The following is an 18,759-nucleotide window of genomic DNA, read 5'->3' on the forward strand; positions in this document are numbered from 1 at the left end:
GGGGGAGGGAGGAGGAGGTAGTGGGGAGGGAGGAGGAGGTGTGGGGGAGGGGAGGAGGAGGTAGTGTGGGGGAGGAGAGGGGAGGCGTGGGAGGGAGGGGAGGTGTGGGGGTGGGGGAGGGAGGGGAGGTAGTGTGGGGAGAGGAGGGAGGAGGAGGAGGAGGTGGGGGAGGGGAGAGGGGAGGTAGGGGAGGGGTGGGGGGGAGGGAGGGGAGGAGGAGGTGTGGGTGGGGGGAGGGAGGGGTAGGGGGGAGGGGAGGGGGGAGGTAGTGGGGAGGGGAGGGGAGGGTAGGGGAGGGGAGGGGAGGTAGTGTAGGGGAGGGGAGGGGGAGGTAGTGTAGGGGAGGGGGAGGTGTAGGAGAGGAGAGGTCGGTAAATATGCCCAGCTGTTGCACCATTAATTACTGATAACAACATAGCCTGTACCAACATAGTGTAGGGTAGCTGCTATACCTCTTATCTCACCTCCCCTTGTGACTTTGTGGTGATGGTGTGTTTATTTACGGTTTATATAATGTTGTATAATGTAGTGTTTTTTTTTTAATATTATCTCGGTGGTGATTGGTTGAAAGTGAAGAGTTCTCATAGTTGATTGGTCGAGAGTGTAGGTTTCTGAGAGTTGATTGGTTGAGAGTGTAGGTTTCTGAGAGTTGATTGGTTGAGAGTGTAGGTTTCTGAGAGTTGATTGGTCGTGAGAGTAGGTATCTTATAGTTGATTGGTCGAGAGAGTAGTTATCCCATATTTGATTGGTCGAGAGTATAGGTTTCTGAGAGTTGATTGGTTGAGAGAATAGTTATCCCATATTTGATTGGTCGAGAACGTAGACTTCTCACAGTAAACCCAATTCCTTTTCTAATCTTCTTCACCTGGCGATAATCTCACCCAATCGTTCTTAATGCACAGTTAATTGTACACTTAACGGAACTGCACACTTAGCATCCAATCAGGAGAGAGAATTGACCTACATTCTTCGCTGATTGGTCCGCAACATCGATTGGAAAATGACTTGATTGCAAACTGGAGGGAAGGAAATATTGTTGTTTATTGATATTGTAAGTTATTTAAATTTTTGAATGGAGAAAAAATAATAGTGTAATATTTGTTTTTAAATTTATATAGAAGTATTGTATATAAAGGACGATAAATAATATTGAATTAAATAGAAAAATAATGTTGTATGTAATATTTATTTTAAGTAAATAAAACTACAAAGCCATTTAAAAACATATCATTAAAAATTCACCGTAAAAAAAAATCGAAAAAATAAAAATAAAAATCACGGAAATATTTAATTGTACCCCATATGGCAGTGGACACATTCATTGATAAAGTTTTTATTACTGTTTTACAAATTTTACAAACTTTGACGAAGGCGAATTTCTTGTGTTATGGAATAGCCTAACGTGACTTGGTGAGCTAATACATCACCGTTCGTGTTTATATAATTTCAAATACTTTATATACTTTCTAATGATTATATACTCAAATATTTTTATACTTTCGAAAACTATTTATATTTTCAAATCAATACTTTTATACTTTCGAAAAATTTAGACACGTTCAAATACCATCTATTATATTTTCCAATACTTTATATACTTTGGGTAACATTTCCAACAAACTTTGCCTTACTGACGGTCTAACATTCTGCTCACGACACGACGGCGACGGGAGACTAACTGATAATAGTGACTGGAAGATTAATATTAGTTTAGTGCTTGAAGACGACCAGGTTGTTGGAGCCGAGTTTGACAGAGGTGGTGAGGGAGGGGGTGGGTGGGATGGAGAGAGGGAAAGGAGGTAAGGAGGGAAGGGGAGAGGGGAAGAAAGGTGGGAAGGAGAGGGAGGAAAAAAGAGTGAGAGGGAAGTAGGGAGGGACCTTTGTAGCAATAGCTGAATGGTTGTTAATTACTGGTGGTTGTTGTGTCGTTTACGGGTGAAGAATGGTTGTTAGGGTTGACTGAGATTGTTGTTTGGAGTGATTTAGTTGAGTGACGTATATTTTGTTATTTTATTATTTGTTATTGTTTTGGTGGATGTTAGGAGAGTGAGAGGGAATGATAACAGCTGCATAACCTAAATTAATTAAATACAGATTAAGGACAAATTCTAGTTTGGCAAATTATTATTATTATTATTATTATTATTATCTTATTATTGTTGTTGGTTCCTAATATATTAATTTATATTTTTTTATAATTTTAATATATTTAAACACACACACACACGCTATAAGGTAACATGTCAACACAATTTATAATGAAGACGTAATAATTATCTGAGTTTATCTCCTGGATGCAGCAGTTCTTGAGTTAATCAGATAAGAAGAACCAATAAGTAATTTTAATCGTTATCTGGCGGCAGGAGAGGAAACATAATATGAGGTGGGAGGTAGCGAGCAATGTGACCTACATAATTATGGTAATGTAGCGTGATTACCCTCAACGGTAATTACTATCTAGGGTTATGTTGTTATCTTGCACGTACACACATATTGTTATTCAGGGCTGCCACTCTGTTAGACCTGTTATACCCGGCCGTAGTTTATCACATTGGTCTGTACTACATAATTTACCTCTAATGTTGAGAAAAAATAGGATAGTATTTCAGTTTTATATATATTGTGATGTTGTGATTGTTTTTTGGTTAGATTTGGAAGTTGAAAATCAAATGGCAGTCTGTGATAAAGTTGCCAGTGGGACAAGTTTCGGGATGTGCGGTTGGCAGCCCTGGGCCTGCCTCCGAGATCAGCTGTGCCGTGACGCCGCGACTGAAGCTTCACATTTTACGAGTTTTAAACGTCAGCAAACTACTTTAGAAGTGCACTTAACTTTACGAATATCTTCAACATTGGTTATTTTCTGAGTTAATGCGGGTAGAGGGTAATGTGAAGAAGGTTGAAATGGAGGAGGCAGGGATAAGAAGGGCTAGTTGGCAACGCGAGCGAGCGACAGAAATATATGCCAGCCGCCTCTTGTTGAGACTTCAGTACAACTTGTGGCAGGTGATGTCGAGGGTTGCTATACTGCTCCCGGTGCTCAGCCGTCCCCACGTGTCTTGCTAACCAACATACTACTTACTGCACCCCCCCTCCCCCACCAAACTGCTGCCCTGGGAGATACTACCACTTTACCACCTCCTCTTGTCCACTAGCCTGGTGTAGCTACGGCTGACCAGTGTCGTAGTTCACTAAGAGTGCCCTTTGGCATAGAAAGTGTGCCAGCAATGTTGGAACCCGTGAGTAGTGACTTAGAGTGAAAACCGAGTGCACACACACACACAAACCCACACACATACATACATTTACACTCGACACTTAGACTAGTTCATTATCACGAGTTGCTTATTAGTACTAAACTTCAAACTAAAGCCCAGAGCTCAGTGTAACTTAGCTGTTTGTGGAATGATTTGCGACGTGTGTTGTGGTGTTAGCGGCACCTAACTAGCCATCGTCTGGGGACAAGAAAGTGGAATGACATAGTGGATTTTTTTTTTACTCAACCACGAGAGGATTCAAGTGTGTACGAGGCTAACCTTGGAAAATACTGTCCGTGTGACTGACTGTTCCTCTACACCACGGGAGGTAAGTTTTAATTACTCTCTATCAATATACCAAAATTAACCTTATTTACCACTTAATAACTGATCAGAAAACTCTAATTACGCAACTTATATAATCACAATAATCACTTTTAAAATGCTAACATATTTCAAATCACGCGCATCGCTTCAGTGCGTTAAAAAAAAAAAAAAAATATATATATATATATATATATATATATATATATATATATATATATATATATATATATATATATATATATATATATATATATATATATATATATATTTTTTATTCAAGACATCTCCAGTTGCCACTGAAGATGTCTTGAATAAAGACGATAGTTAAGGTGCTACGTTGTTTCCCTTTTCCCGTGTGATTTTATCAAGATTTATCTTAGCCACGTTTTCATTGTGGACCTACATGAAATATATATATATATATATATATATAATTAAAAACAGACAACGATCGATATAGTGAACTTGATAACGTACAGATTTTTATACTCGTTATCTGTCTGTTAACGAAGACGGATAACGAAGGGTGGGGGTTAGGGGGGGGTCGAGAAGAAACTGTAGTGTGTTGCGCATTTAACGTTGGTATAGTGTGATTGTGTGCGCATGCCTGGTGGGGGGGGCAGCCAGTCAAGTCTAGTAGCTAGCTAGTAACCATCCCGCCGTATGATGTATAGTCTATTAGCTGTGCATTTATTTTAGTATGATAGTGAAAGACCTTTATGAAATGCTAGTTATTGATATGGTTAATGAATTGTTTCATATACTTGTTAGTTATATGCTAAGGGCTTTTGTTAGGTATATTATGAGTTATTTAAATGGTTTTATTTAAATGTTTATAATCGTGTTTTTCAAGGCTGTAAGGTTAAGCATCCAGGGTGATTTTTTTTCCGTGTTTTGATTTTGTTTACCCGTGTCCAAATGCCACCTGTAGCCGTGTCCAAGTGTCATATTTACCCGTGTCCAGTCGCCCTTGAAAACCCATGCCCAGTCACCATTTAAAACCCAAGTCCAATCATTTTACCCCTGTCCAGTTATTTTATCCATGTCCAGTAATTATTTGACGTGTCCCAAGTGTTATCATCACCCGTATCCAATCACCTTATAAAACCCATGTCCAATCACCTTATAAACCCATGTCCAATCACCTTATAAACCCATGTCCAATCACCCTTTGAAACCCGTGTCCATTAACTATTTTACCCATGTCCAAAAAAGTTAGCCATGTCCAGTTATCATTTTTATTCCGTGTCCAAGTGTATATCTATGCCCGTGTCCAGTCGCCCAATAACCCATGTCCACGTATCACTTTTACCCTTATCGTGGGCATAGGAGGAAAGACGTCTTACTTAGCCTCTTAGTATTTCCGCTTATGGGTGCGTGATTAAGGCGATTTGAGTACCTGTGTTGTAATTAGTGTACCTGCGTCATATAATGTACCTGCGTCGTAATTAGTGTATCTGCGTAATATGGTGTAATCTGCGTCATATAGTGTATCTGCGTCATAATTGGTGTACCTGCGTCATATTTGGTGTACCTGCATCATAATTGGTGTACGTGCTTCAATCTTATCCTTAATGTGATGTGACTAAAAAATTTACTAAACCCGATGAATATTTTTCTTTACAGTACTACGCAAAAATTTGGTAGAGATATGAATAAAATTGGGTTGAAAAGGACAAGTACATTAATTACTAAACAATATGACGCGAAAAGAATATGGGTAGAAATAGGTATACAAAATAGGCATAGTATGTTATGTAGTACAATTAGTATTACATTACGACGCAGAAAGACGTAGGAAATGGGGATTTAAGTACGACAATTACGTTATAGAGTTACACACTATGATGTTCAAATGTGTATTAATGTGTAAAAGTAAAAAAAAAAATAAGTATGATGATAAATAGAACGTTAAAGTATGTATAAGTAAACAGAAAGTATAAAAAGTAGTAGTTTGGTGGATATACTACAACGCTAAAAGTATGTCTAGAATAAGTATGACGCGTTGAGTATGACGACGTAAGTGTGTTGTGTACAAAATTGGTTCATGTGTTTATGTTGCGACGCGAGGCTGTGTACCCTAAGGGGAGACTATTGTAAGTGTGTATTGGTAGTTTGGAGTTAAAACTAGGTTAGTGTGGGTAGATTGGATAGGGTAGTGTGGGTAGATATGGTTTAGTGTGGGTTGATATGGTTTAGTGTGGGTTGATACAGTTAGGATAGATTTATGTGGGTTAAATATGGCTAGGATAATTATTTCTCCACATACATACATACAAAATAAACAATAAATTTAACACGCTTTAAATTTCTGTAAACTCGGTAAAAGGCATAAAAAATAAATAAAAAGAAAAGTTTGTAGTTATTCTTGTTGCTGTGATTCACATGTCGACCCTCGCCCTTACCTTCACCCTTACACTCGCCCTCACCTTCACCCTCCATTCATTTACTGTACAACAACATAAAGCATTAAATACTGTCTGTGCAATAGTAACAATGTGTACTTAAGTATATTTAATTGTACTGTGTATATAGAAATAATTTTAGAGTAGCTTTTTTTTATTAATTCACCATTTACCTTTAAAAATATTAACTTATAGTACACAGAATATAAGTCCATTATTTATTTATTTACGTATTTATCTGGTATTATTTCTTGCTTATATGTGGGGTCGTTGGTCACGTTTGTCATCGGTCAATCCGGATTCCCCAGAAATGCGGTGTTGTAATTGTATTCTTTCCTGGAATCGTGATGTGTTTTATTTTAGTCATTTAATTAATTTTAGAGAATAAAATGATGTTAATTTTTGTGACCAGTTCAGGAAGTGGTCTCTGGTTGCTCGTTAGTTTTTATAAATACGTTGAATACAGGAAAATTGGTACATTAAACGCGATTTAGAGATTAGGCTTTGAGAAATGTTTGTCCAGTAGTGTGAATTTGGTACAGTATTTGTGAGTGATAATTGTTGAAATACAGAAATAATACATAATAATAAGGTCCAGAAATAAGACAAAATTCTCCTGTGTAGAAAACCAAGTATAAGTTTGCTTCAAGGCCCAGACCCCTGTATATACAGTATACAATATATTGAAACGATAACACTAATTTATGCTAGACGGAACTTTTAATATTTCAGGAGTGTTGCATGTTGTGAGATCCCAAGACTTGTGTTCATTGCTGTGTAACCCTGGTATTAAGGCACTTGAATTTAAAATAAACAACATTTAATAGTCATTTCACTTTCCTCATGATTATATTGTATACGAAAATATACATATACGGTAAAACGATATATATATATATATATATATATATATATATATATATATATATATATATATATATAATGTCTTTTAATTCCTGTGTAGCGGTAATGAAACTATAATAAAAATAATTTTTACCAGATATTTTTATGTTAATTACAACAAACCATGATTTAATTTTTAATATTAGCGGAAACTATAGTATTACCGGATACCTAACATGGAGATATTCCGTTAACTTGCCCATTAAGGAAGTTTGGTGTTATATTTAGAACAGTTTCGGGTATATATATTAGAGGATAACTGGAGACAAACACAAAGAACACACGTAACTCCCTGACTCACTTAAAGGAGGTCATGTAAAGGCGTTCATTGAAGAAGTGACTGTAAAGTGTAAACTGTGTGTGTATGTATGTATTTTTGTGTATTTAATTATTGTAACGAAAAATACAGTTCGTAGTTTAATGGCAACTTTTATTTGGTGTAAATGACAATAGAATATACCATTTATTTATTTATTTATTTGCTTATGGAGTATAGTAATATTATTTTTGTTGCAAATATTAGGATTTTATTTCCATATCTGATTGTAAGTATTGTAACGCCTTGATTGTTTTATATATGCTTAATTTACATCATCTTCAAAATTAAATAAAAGCAATTTCATCTTTAAGGTAGAAAATATAATATATATATATATATATAATTTCTTGTTATTTTGATAAAGGATTAATTAATTTCACCCTCTCGTATTAAATAAGCAAAAGAATATATAATGTGTAGAGAGTCAAAAGAATTCAACAATATATAATTTGATGGTATAGCATTACCGTATAATTAATCATCTTTGCTATTAATGATTAGCTAATATATATTTTGTAGGGCTAAAATTAATTATATACATTCCCTCAGTAAATAATCACATAATCAGTATAATATATAATTGCTCTATATTTAACTGAGATATAATTAATTTCAACCCTTCATAATTAATCAAGAGAAAAGATCTATTTAATTTGTTATTCCCGAGTGACGGTTCGATCGCCGCCATTGTCACGCCGTAAATAAACTGTCTTGGGTGTGGTATAATTTTACGGTATACCAGCAGTTTAGTTTAGTTTTAGCTGCTTGTTTATTTTATGTTTTATTGGTGTTTTGTTTTATTGTTTAGGTTTAATTTAGTTTTTTTAGTCTTACTTGTGTCTTCGCCTGCCTGTGTCTTCGGTGCTAAAGGGATATAATTCCATACTCGTAATATTATTGAGGTATCTACAGTAAATATCGAGTTATTATAGTTAGGCCTAGAGTTATTATAGTTAGGCCTAGGTAAGTAAAGTGTATCAAATTATTAGTAGAAATTGATCACATGAAGATTAGGTTAAGTTACCGTTAAATTAGTCCGGGGTAAGGTTAGTTTAGTGTTAGGTTTGGTTAGTTTAGCGTTAAATTAGGTTAGATTACCGTTATAGTGTTAGGACTAGGCTAGCATTAGTTTAGATTAAAATAATGTTAGGTTAAAGGTTAAAATAGTGTTAGGTTAGGTTAGGGTTGTGTTACATTAAGTTAGCGTTAGAATGTTTAATGATAAAGAGAAATTAGCCACAGGGTGCTTATTCTTCAGGTGTTCTAAAGGTATGAACTCACTGAAAGCAATTTCCTGTTCAGCGGGGAAGGGGGGACAGAGGCCGTAATGTTGATGCCATGTTAACAAGTTATAGTGCGTGTGTGTGTAATTAAGTGTCCTTCTAGAATATGACCTTTATACCCTTTGTCGTTATGGATGGTTTTAGCCTTTAATCTAACCGTATCTATTGGGTCCGGGTTCACAAGTGGTTCGTTAGAGATGAGAATGACCCTGAACCTTACCGGTATCTATAATCTGAGGCCGGATTCAAAACTCCGGGCTATAAAACACGTATTGGGTTTATTCTTAAATCTTATGACCCTCTCTGAACCCAAAACCGCACCATTACCACATACGGATTCATTCTCAGATCTTACGAACCTCTGAACCCAAAACCGCACCATTACCACATACGGATTCATTCTCACACCTTTATAAACCTATCTGAACCCGCACCATAACCACGGCATATTTTTCCTCAGAGTTCTTGGGCTTATTAGGGTGGTGGTGGAGTGGTTTAGCTCGGGTGGTTAGGCGGCCGTCTCTTCACGCCCCGCCATCTAGTGTACACGGAAGAGGCGTTGTGTGTCCATCCCCGTCTCTCTCCGTGGCCATCAGTCTATACTTGTCTGTTGTAACTCTTTGTTTAATTTTTTGTAAGTAATTTTAGGCTCTTGACCTCTTGTGTTTTAGTGGGTTTAGTCTTTGCGTTTTATTAATTTTAGGGAGTGTTTATTTAGTTTTATCTTATTTTAGGAATTTATTCTTCAAGTTTGACTAATTTTAGGGTTAAGTTTGTAAGGTTTTAACTTAATTTATGGGTAATATCTACGTTTAACTTATTTTACAAAGTTAATATATGCGCATTATTATTATTATTATTATTATTATTATTATTATTATTATTATTATTATTATTAATACTATTATTGTTGTTGTTGTTGTTGTTAGTAGTAGTAGTAGTAGTAGTAGTAGTAGTACTGTAAATAACTTCGGGAACAAATTATTATATCTCCGTTTATAAATTTGTCAATAAACGAATAGTAGTTTATAAACCCAGGACAGAGACGATAATTACTGGAGGGGGGGGGGCAGAGGGGATTCTACCTGTCCACTAATTAGAAGAACAATTACTTAATCCACAGGTGTGTCGTTCATCCCATTTCACCATCGTTGTGTGTAGCCCTAGGCCCTGTCGTTGTAAGGCACTGCAGGATGTAGCTAAACCGTATCATAACGGGTATTTCCCACACTGGTATATACGTATTGCGTCATGGCGGTGCTAGAGCGTTGAAGTGTTCGTCTAGAGTTGAAGTGCTCGTGTAGAGTTGAAGTGTTCGTGTAGAGTTGAAGTGTTCGTGTAGAGTTGAAGTGTTCGTGTAGAGTTGAAGTGTTCGTGTAGAGTTGAAGTGTTCGTGTAGAGTTGAAGTGTTCGTGTAGAGTTGAAGTGTTCGTGTAGAGTTGAAGTGCTCGTGTAGAGTTGAAGTGTTCGTGTAGAGTTGAAGTGTTCGTGTAGAGTTGAAGTGTTCGTGTAGAGTTGAAGTCTTCGTGTAGAGTTGAAGTCTTCGTGTAGAGTTGAAGTGTTCGTGTAGAGTTGAAGTGTTCGTGTAGAGTTGAAGTCTTCGTGTAGAGTTGAAGTCTTCGTGTAGAGTTGAAGTGTTCGTGTAGAGTTGAAGTCTTCGTGTAGAGTTGAAGTCTTCGTGTAGAGTTGAAGTCTTCGTGTAGAGTTGAGGTGTTCGTCTGGCGTTGAAGTGTTCGTCTGGCGTTGAAGTACTCGTCTATAATTAAATCATCCATCTACCAATTGAAAGAATCCCACAGATTGACTTTCCATAGTAGTCAAGTCAAACAGTTTCTTGGTAGACTAGCATCTTTCCTAAGTGGCAGAGGAATACACTAGCTGCTGATTGGTCCTCAAGAACCCACAACAGCAGCACCACCACCCAGACCGACCGCTGTTGAACCATAACAGGAAAAGTGGTGTAATGACGAAACAAAATCCCCAAACAGAGAATAAGTTTGTTATTGTTTGAAATTGTCAGTTGGTTATCGCCGTGTGCTTGTGTGGAGATTTTTCCTGTGTTATGAGGATAATACTGTGTGTGTGTGTGTGTGTGTGTGTGTGTGTGTGTGTGTGTGTGTGTGTGTGTGTGTGTGTTTTGAAATTGGCCCCTATTACTAGTTAAGTGGATTGGGTGTAATAGACGCCAATATCCATGGATTAGGTGAGATTAGGTTAAGGTTCTGTTAGGATGTGGGGCCCGAGCCTTGGTGGATTGGATGGGATTAGGTTAGACTCCAATATCCAGGGATTAGGTGAGATTAGGTTGGCACTCTCTTAAGATTAGGACCTTAGGACTGATGGATGGGTTAGCTGAGATTAGTTGGGACACACTTACGATTAGTTGAGATTAGGTTCAAAGGCTATTAAGATTGGAACCATTTTAATTAACCCCCCCATTTTCTCTCATCAACGGGGAAAAAATTAACGAATTAATTCAGGAAACTTGAGCCATATTTATATATTTAATTACACCTCTTACCTGCCGGTTGGGGGCCGTTTTAGGTGATGACCGAATTAAACAGATTAATTAAGCTGGGGGATACGGTAGTAGGTTTGATGGTTATAAGTAGTTGTGATTTTTATTTATTTAATTTTTTGGCGAGAATAAATTTGTCTGTGATTTTAAAATGTAGTTGTATTTGTTGTGTTATGTGATTTTTTTATTACCCCCCCCCCCTAATGTTGTTCGGGTAAGGCAGCAAACGACAGCACTGACGCCCACACTGTAGTTGAAGCCAGCGGTGATAACACTCCCTTGTATATTTCGAAACAAAAAAGAATTGTTTGTAGTGTCGTTTTAATTTACTTGTTCAGTGTGTTTGTATTTATTTGTTTGATAATTATTTTACACTTATTATCAAGATGTATATTTTTCGTGTTTATTTTTATCTCTACAGATTTAAATGTTAATATTAATTACATGACTTAAGGAAAAAATATACCTGAGAGGGGAATTCCCACCTGTGATGACTGTGTATCCAGGTGTGACGACGGTTTTATGTACACACACACACACACACACACACACACACACACACACACACACACCATCATCATCATCATCATCGCATACACAGATACGGGGAGAGAGATAATTAATTATTAAAACAAATATTCAGCTTACCTACAAGTTCTAAATAAACCACGACGGTATTGACAGCAGCAGAGGCGGCCAGCCATGGTTAACTACGGCACCCGGAAGTAGTGACGTCACCACCGAGAGAAGGCCGTGGTTGGGCGTTTAACAAGATTATGTTGCTGCATCCTTATCGATGTGTTTATTTAGATACATTAAAAAAAAAAAGAAAACACCCTACCCGGAAGTGATGCCATTGGTAGTGGGCAGGACCAGTAGTCGTGACGTCAGTATACCAAGGAAGGCTGTGATTGGTTGATGGGGCGGGGCATATATGGTGTTGTGACCCAGATAAAGTTTGTCTGTACGCGTGTGTGTCCGTCTGTCCATTTGTTTGTTTTTGTTTGTTTCATGTGTGTATGTATGTGTGTGTGCTTGTTTCTGTGAATGTGTTTGTGTCTGTGTGTGTGTGTGTGTGTGTGTGTCTGTATATATGTGTGTGTGTGTGTGTGCTTGTTTCTGTGAATGTTTGTGTCTGTATGTGTGTGTGTGTGTGTGTGTGTGTGTGTGTGTGTGTGTGCTTGTTTATGTGAATGTGTTTGTGTCTGTCTGTGTGTGTGTGTGTGCTTGTTTATGTGGGTGTGTGTAATAATAATAATAATAATAATAATAACGGTTTATTAAGAGAGTTGCTGCCGGTGGCTGAAAAAAACAAACTTACATGTGATTTAGACATAATAATATACGTTCAAAACAATTGTGTGTGTGTGTGTGTGTGAGATATGTCCGGTTTTACGCTACAGTTTTAAGTAAGCCAATCATAAGAGAGGATTAAGCCAGGTTTTTAAGCCATAGATACAAGAGAAGGTCAACTGGTGGAGATTATTATTATTAGAACCACGATATATATGTTACCCCTGGACCACCTGAAGATTAGGCACCCTAGCTTAATACACCACCTCTAACATAACCTAACCCCAGGTAACTTAACCTAACCTGACCTGACCTGACTTGACATGACCTAACCTAACCTACTTTAACCTAACCAAAACATAATTTAACCTCACCTAACCTAACCTACTGTATTCTAACCTGACTTAACCTAACCCAACCCCTGATAACCTAACCTAACACCAACATCGTATAGGCATAACAATAAAGATACTCGTTTGATCTACAGGTAATGACATCACTCTCCTTAACGCCAGACGATGTTATACAGGTGAGAGACCCCCCCCCCCACCCCCATCCCTTTCTCCCTTCTCCTCCTCAAAGGGCTTTTTTCGACTAAAGGTAAAAGGTAATTAGATTCAGGTGCGCCTATCAGCTCTATAGGTGTGATTTTTAGTACTTGTCAACTCACTCGTTCACTGACGGAGAAGTGTTTATTGTTTTGTTGTTGTTTAACTGTTCTTGTTTTATCGTTGTTGAGGTAAGTTATATTTAGACAGGTGTATTTGTTAATAATGTCCTTGTTTTTCTTGTTTTTGTTAAGTTTCAATATATTTATTTGTTTTTGTTTGATGAGGTTGTTAAATAGTGTTGAGCTTAAAGTAAGAAATGAGTTAGTATTTGTTGAAGTGTTTGGATTAAATGAGGGTTGAAATAGGTTAATTAAATAGATATACGTACACTCACTCAGTCACACACACACACACACATACACACACACACACACACACACACACACACACACGTGATATATTAATAGTACAAGTGTATATTATTAAACATGGTATATACATTTTTTATTTTTTCGTCCTGGAAGGTGAGAGTTAGGTAGAAGAGTTAATTGGCTGATGCATTATGGGAAGGTCACCTGGTCTCGCGGCGCTTACCTGTACGGGGTGTGTGTGTGTGTGTGTGTGTGGCACCAGTAGCCTGGAAGTGGAGTCATTAAGAGCCCACAACCACCAGCCAGAGGGGGGCCACCATAATAACCTTGTAGAGTCGTGGCTTGTGCTGTCTGCCTGACGGCAGGTAATGAGGGGTGTTGAGGTGAGGGACGAGAGGAGGCTGAGAGGAGGAGAAGGAAATATTGTTTCACACACACACACACGCACGCAAACTTCAACTATATATGATTTTATCCTCCTGTCTCTGTGTGTGTGTGTGTGTGTGTGTGTGTGTACATTAGGGCCAGTTTTGGTCTCTAAACTTAGGATTAAAATGTACCAGTTCATAAAATACATTCTCTCTCTCTCTCTCGGTGAAATAGAACACAAAATAAAACTTAAAAATAAATAAATAAATAAATAATACTGTACACTTCGCCATTGATGTTTATTTTAGTAATTTTACTATCAAATAACACCTCCAGTAACAACTATAAATAATAAAACGTAACTGTATATTATTATTATTTTTTCCTTACACCAGGAGTGAGGCCAGTGACTTAGCTCTGTATTACTATCATGGGGTTAAATTGGGAGTGGGGGGAGGTCTCTCTCTGCCCATTGTTCTTAGTCAATCCCATTAATTACACTCTCTCTCATACATGGAGAAAGCAGCTAGGACTCCATTAGTACTGATGTTTTTAACTGTCCCCTGCTAAGATGTTCTGAACTGTTGGTATTTATATGATCAAACCCCACAGTCCAACCTGTGTGTGTGTGTGTGTGTGTGTGTGTTGACTTTACACTGTATATATATATACGTACACCTACACAAATACCCACACGCCAACACACACATTACTCAAAAACACCGCTCAAAGCACACATACAAACAAACTCCCAGTAAACACATACACACACACACACACACACACACACACACACACACACACACACACACACACACACGTCACCAGTACCTGGCGGAATGTCAATCAGTGAAGATGACTGACTTTCTCATAGTGAGTGAACTTAGGTACATGATATGTGTTATATACAGGGTGATGGTGGTGGAGGAAATTGTGAAGCAGTAGTAGGCAGTAAGTAGTCAGGTAGTGGTATGGTGGTGGGAGAAATTGCAGGTGGGTGTGCAGTGGTAGTAAGTAGTCAGTGGTGGTGGTGTGGTGGTAGGCTTGGTGGTAGTAGTAGTAGTAGTAGTGGTGGCAGGACGACGTCTTGACCACTAACAGTAATAGCTGGATGTTGACGTCATAAATGGCCGCCACTGCTCTGGCTGTGTGCAGTTGTGGTCTTATTTCCCACTCCACTCACTCTTTCAGGGACCTTTTTCTCTCTCTCTCTCTCTCTCTCTCTCTCTCTCTCTCTGTTTTTGCTGGTAACCATTATCCACCTCCTGGTGCGCTCCACTACGTGGAAAGGGCAGAAGGATAAGGAGAATGAAAGAGAAAGAAGAGAGTGAGGAGGCAGAGAGAAGGAATAATAAGAAGAGAGAGAGAGAGAGAGAGAGAGAGAGAGAGGGTTAAAGATAGGGTAAGAGAGAAAGAGAGAGAGAAGGAGGATGTAAGAGAGAGAGAGAGGAAGGAGGATGTAGGTAAGAGAGAGAGAGAGAGGTAGCAGAGGATGGTGTGTAAGAGAGATAGAGAGAGAGGAGGATGGTGGGTGTAAGAGAGAGAGAGAGAGAGAGAGAAGGTAAGACAGGGTGTAAGAGAGAGAAAGAGAGAGAGTCAGTCGCTGGGTGCTGTGGAGGCCACTTGTTACACATTTAGCCTCAGTCTCCCCCTCTCCCCACAAATGCCCTCAGGTCTCCTAGGAAAGCCAAGACTTACTGGCTGACTTGTTAGGCTGCGTTATGTCGGCTAGGAGGTCTTGGTTATTAGGACGGTTAGTTCTGCTGGCTAGGATCGATAGGTTCTCTACAGACCTACAGGCAGAAGATCTATTAGGATGTCTCATATGCATGAATCTGTAAGATTATACAGTGTGAGATGAGAAGACCCAGATTATGAGTACACACACACACATTACAAACACACACACACACACACACACACACACACACACACCCTCTCTCTCTCTCTCTCTCTCTCTCTCTCTCTCTCCACACACACACACACACACACACAGACCTCTCCCCACACACACACACACACACACCTCTCTCTCTCTCTCTCTCTCTCTCTCTCTCTCTCTCTCTCTCTCTCTCTCTCCGTTTGTCACACACACACAGACTCTCTCTCCCACACACACACACACACACACACACACTCTCCCACACACCACACACACACACTCTCTCTCTGTTTGTCATACACACACACACACACACAGCATCGTGCCTAATATAACTCAAGGCTTAATAAACAAGACCTTATACGGAGGGCACAACAGGTGTACAATCCATCGACTAATGCACGCATCGGCTGACAGACTACATCTGCCCGCCCCCAGGAAAGGAGGTACGTGACCGTTTAGATGATGTGTTGTACCTCTCTCTCTCTCTCTCTCTCTCTCTCTCTCTCTCTCTCTCTCTCTCTCCAGACTCTATCACACCCCCTTCACTTCTACCTCACCTCTACCTCTTCACCTCTCCCCATCTCTGTCCTCACCTTCTCTACTTTCCTTCCCACCACTATCACCACACACAGTACTCACGCCACCTCTACACTCACTTGGTCACCACCCCTGCGCCACGCCTCACAGACTCCCACATTGCTAGAGGAGGCACCCATTAAGCACAGACCAGCTTCCAGACTGTTCTCTTATGACTTCCCAATCCCACCCACAAGCATAACTGGTTCAAGGAGGTAAGGGGTGGGGAGGTGGGGTGAGGAAGAGAGGTGGGGAGGCTGGGGAGGCAGGTAAAAAGGGAGGTGGGGAGGGGTGGATGAGAAGAGGAGGAATCGGGAGGGTGAGGGAAGGGTTGGGGTGAGGGAGGGGTGAGGGAAGGGAATAGGGGGTGAGAGGAAGGAGTGAGAGAAGGGAAGAAGGGTGAGAGATAAGTTGGAAGATGGAGGTAGGAAAAGGAGAGAGAAAAGGTCAAAGAGGAGGTAGAGTGATAAAAGGGGAAAGAAGAAGTAGAAAATAAGAAGAGGAAGAATTTAAAGAACGAAAATAAGAAGAGGAGGAAGAAGAAAATAATGAGAGAAAGAATAAAATAAGAGAATGAAGATGAAAATTAGAAGATAAAGTAAGAAAATAAGAAGAGAATGAAGAAGAAAATAAACAGAAAGAAGAAAATCAGATGAAGAACTAAGAAGAAAAAAATAACATAATAACTAGATAAAGAAGAAGAAGAAGACCCACAAGATAAATAACAAATAGACAAAGACAATAATGATAAAGAGAGAGAGAGAGAGAGAGAGAGAGAGAGAGAGAGAGAGAGAGAGAGACATTGTTTACATGTTGTGAGTATCCAAGACAGAGAGAGAGAGAGAGAGAGATGACCCAACACCCACTTACCTGTCAACTCAATATATTAATGTACTTGTTGTGTTGTGCTGCCTGTGTTGTGATGTGTTTCTTGTGTTGTACTGCATGAGTTAAGTGATTCTTTGTTTCTGTTGTGTGTTTATGGAAGGTGTATGTATGTATGTATGTATGTATGTATGTATGTATGTATTCGAGTTATTTACGTTTCTATGTATGCATTGTAATTTTTTTTTACATATATTAACACTGATTCACATTACCCCCATTAGTTCATTAAGTAACCCTGTATGATTATGAATACTAATCTCTCTTACTAATGACCCCCCAAACGACCCTCATTAAGGTCAATTTAATACCTGTGTTAATTGATCAAGGTGAGGGTAATTCGTTTGGCTTACCTTAATTAAGAAAGTGATTTAGGTAGCATATAGAGTGGTGGAAGGGAGGGGAGTGTATTGCTTTGTTATTCATGAGGTTATTAATTATTTGGTGTTATTGTGTTGTTATTCATTTGATGTGTTCTTCAGGATTATTCATTTGAGAATTATTTAATATTTTTTTTATTATTATTCATTATTATTCACGTGGAAGTAATCTTATTCAGTGAAGGAAATGAATCCCAAATTGATGAGTGAATTCGATGTTTGTTGAAGCACTCGGATGAACACACAAAACCCTCGTTGCTATCCACTGGTTCATTTTGTTTCGACCACATTGTATTCTTAGTGTGAATCTGCATGTGTGGGATGAATGAATTGAATCAGTTTGTGAACCATTGAGAGGGAAGTGATGAAACTCTCGATTCACTCACTGAACTTTGAAGTGAATCTCTCGCTCGACTCATTTAATGAAGCTCTCGATTCGTTTAACGTTGACTGAATCTCCTCTCGCCACTATTACCACCATTGCCACCAATATCGTCACTACCACCACCACGGCCAACACTACCTCAACCATAACCATCACCACTACCTCCACCATCACCACTACCAACATCACCACCACCACTACCACCACCATCACTACCACCACCATCATCACTACCACCACCATCATCACTACCACCATCACCACCACCACCACTACCACCACCACTACCACCACCACAGCGTCTGGGACAAAAACTTGACGAACCAGTCTGACTATTTTTAGGAAGAGTTACACATCAAGCGGGAATAATGGTGCAGCCCAAGGCCAAGAGCAGACCACAGCAGACCGAGGAGGTGCAGCAGACCAGGGAGGTACAGCAGACCTGGGAGGTGCAACAGACCTGGGAGGTGCAGCAGACCAGGGGGGTGCAACAGACCACAGCAGACCTGGGAGGTGCAGCAGACCGGGGAGGTGCAGCAGACCAGGGAGGTGGCAGACCACAACAGACCAGGGAGGTGCAGACCGGGAGGTGCAGCAGACCAGGGAGTTGCAACAGACCACAGCAGACCGGGAAGGTGCAGCAGACCAGCGAGGTGCAGGAGACCACAGCAGACCAGGGAGTTGCAGCAGACCGGGAAGGTGCAGCAGACCGGGAAGGTGCAGGAGACCACAGCAGACCAGGGAAGGGGCAGGAGACCACAGCAGATTGGGAGGTGCAGCACCACAGCAGATTGGGGAGATGCAGCAGACCGGGGAGGTGATCAGACCACGGAAGGGGGGGGCATCAGGTACAAACACACGCCTCACCTCTGCCCTCCCCCATTCCTCCCCTTTGTCCTGCCTCACCTCCGCCCCCACCCACCTCCTCCTCGCCTCGCCTCACCCTGCCTCGCCTCACCCCGCCTCGCCTCACCCTGCCTCGCCTCGCCTCACCCCGCCTCTCACCTCCCCCAACTTAGCCTCCTCCCAGTCTTAATACTTTAGGTAAACAAAC

This window comes from Homarus americanus, unplaced genomic scaffold (assembly GCF_018991925.1).
Source record: "Homarus americanus isolate GMGI-L3 unplaced genomic scaffold, GMGI_Hamer_2.0 scaffold48393, whole genome shotgun sequence".
Taxonomy (NCBI): Eukaryota; Metazoa; Arthropoda; class Malacostraca; order Decapoda; family Nephropidae; genus Homarus; species Homarus americanus.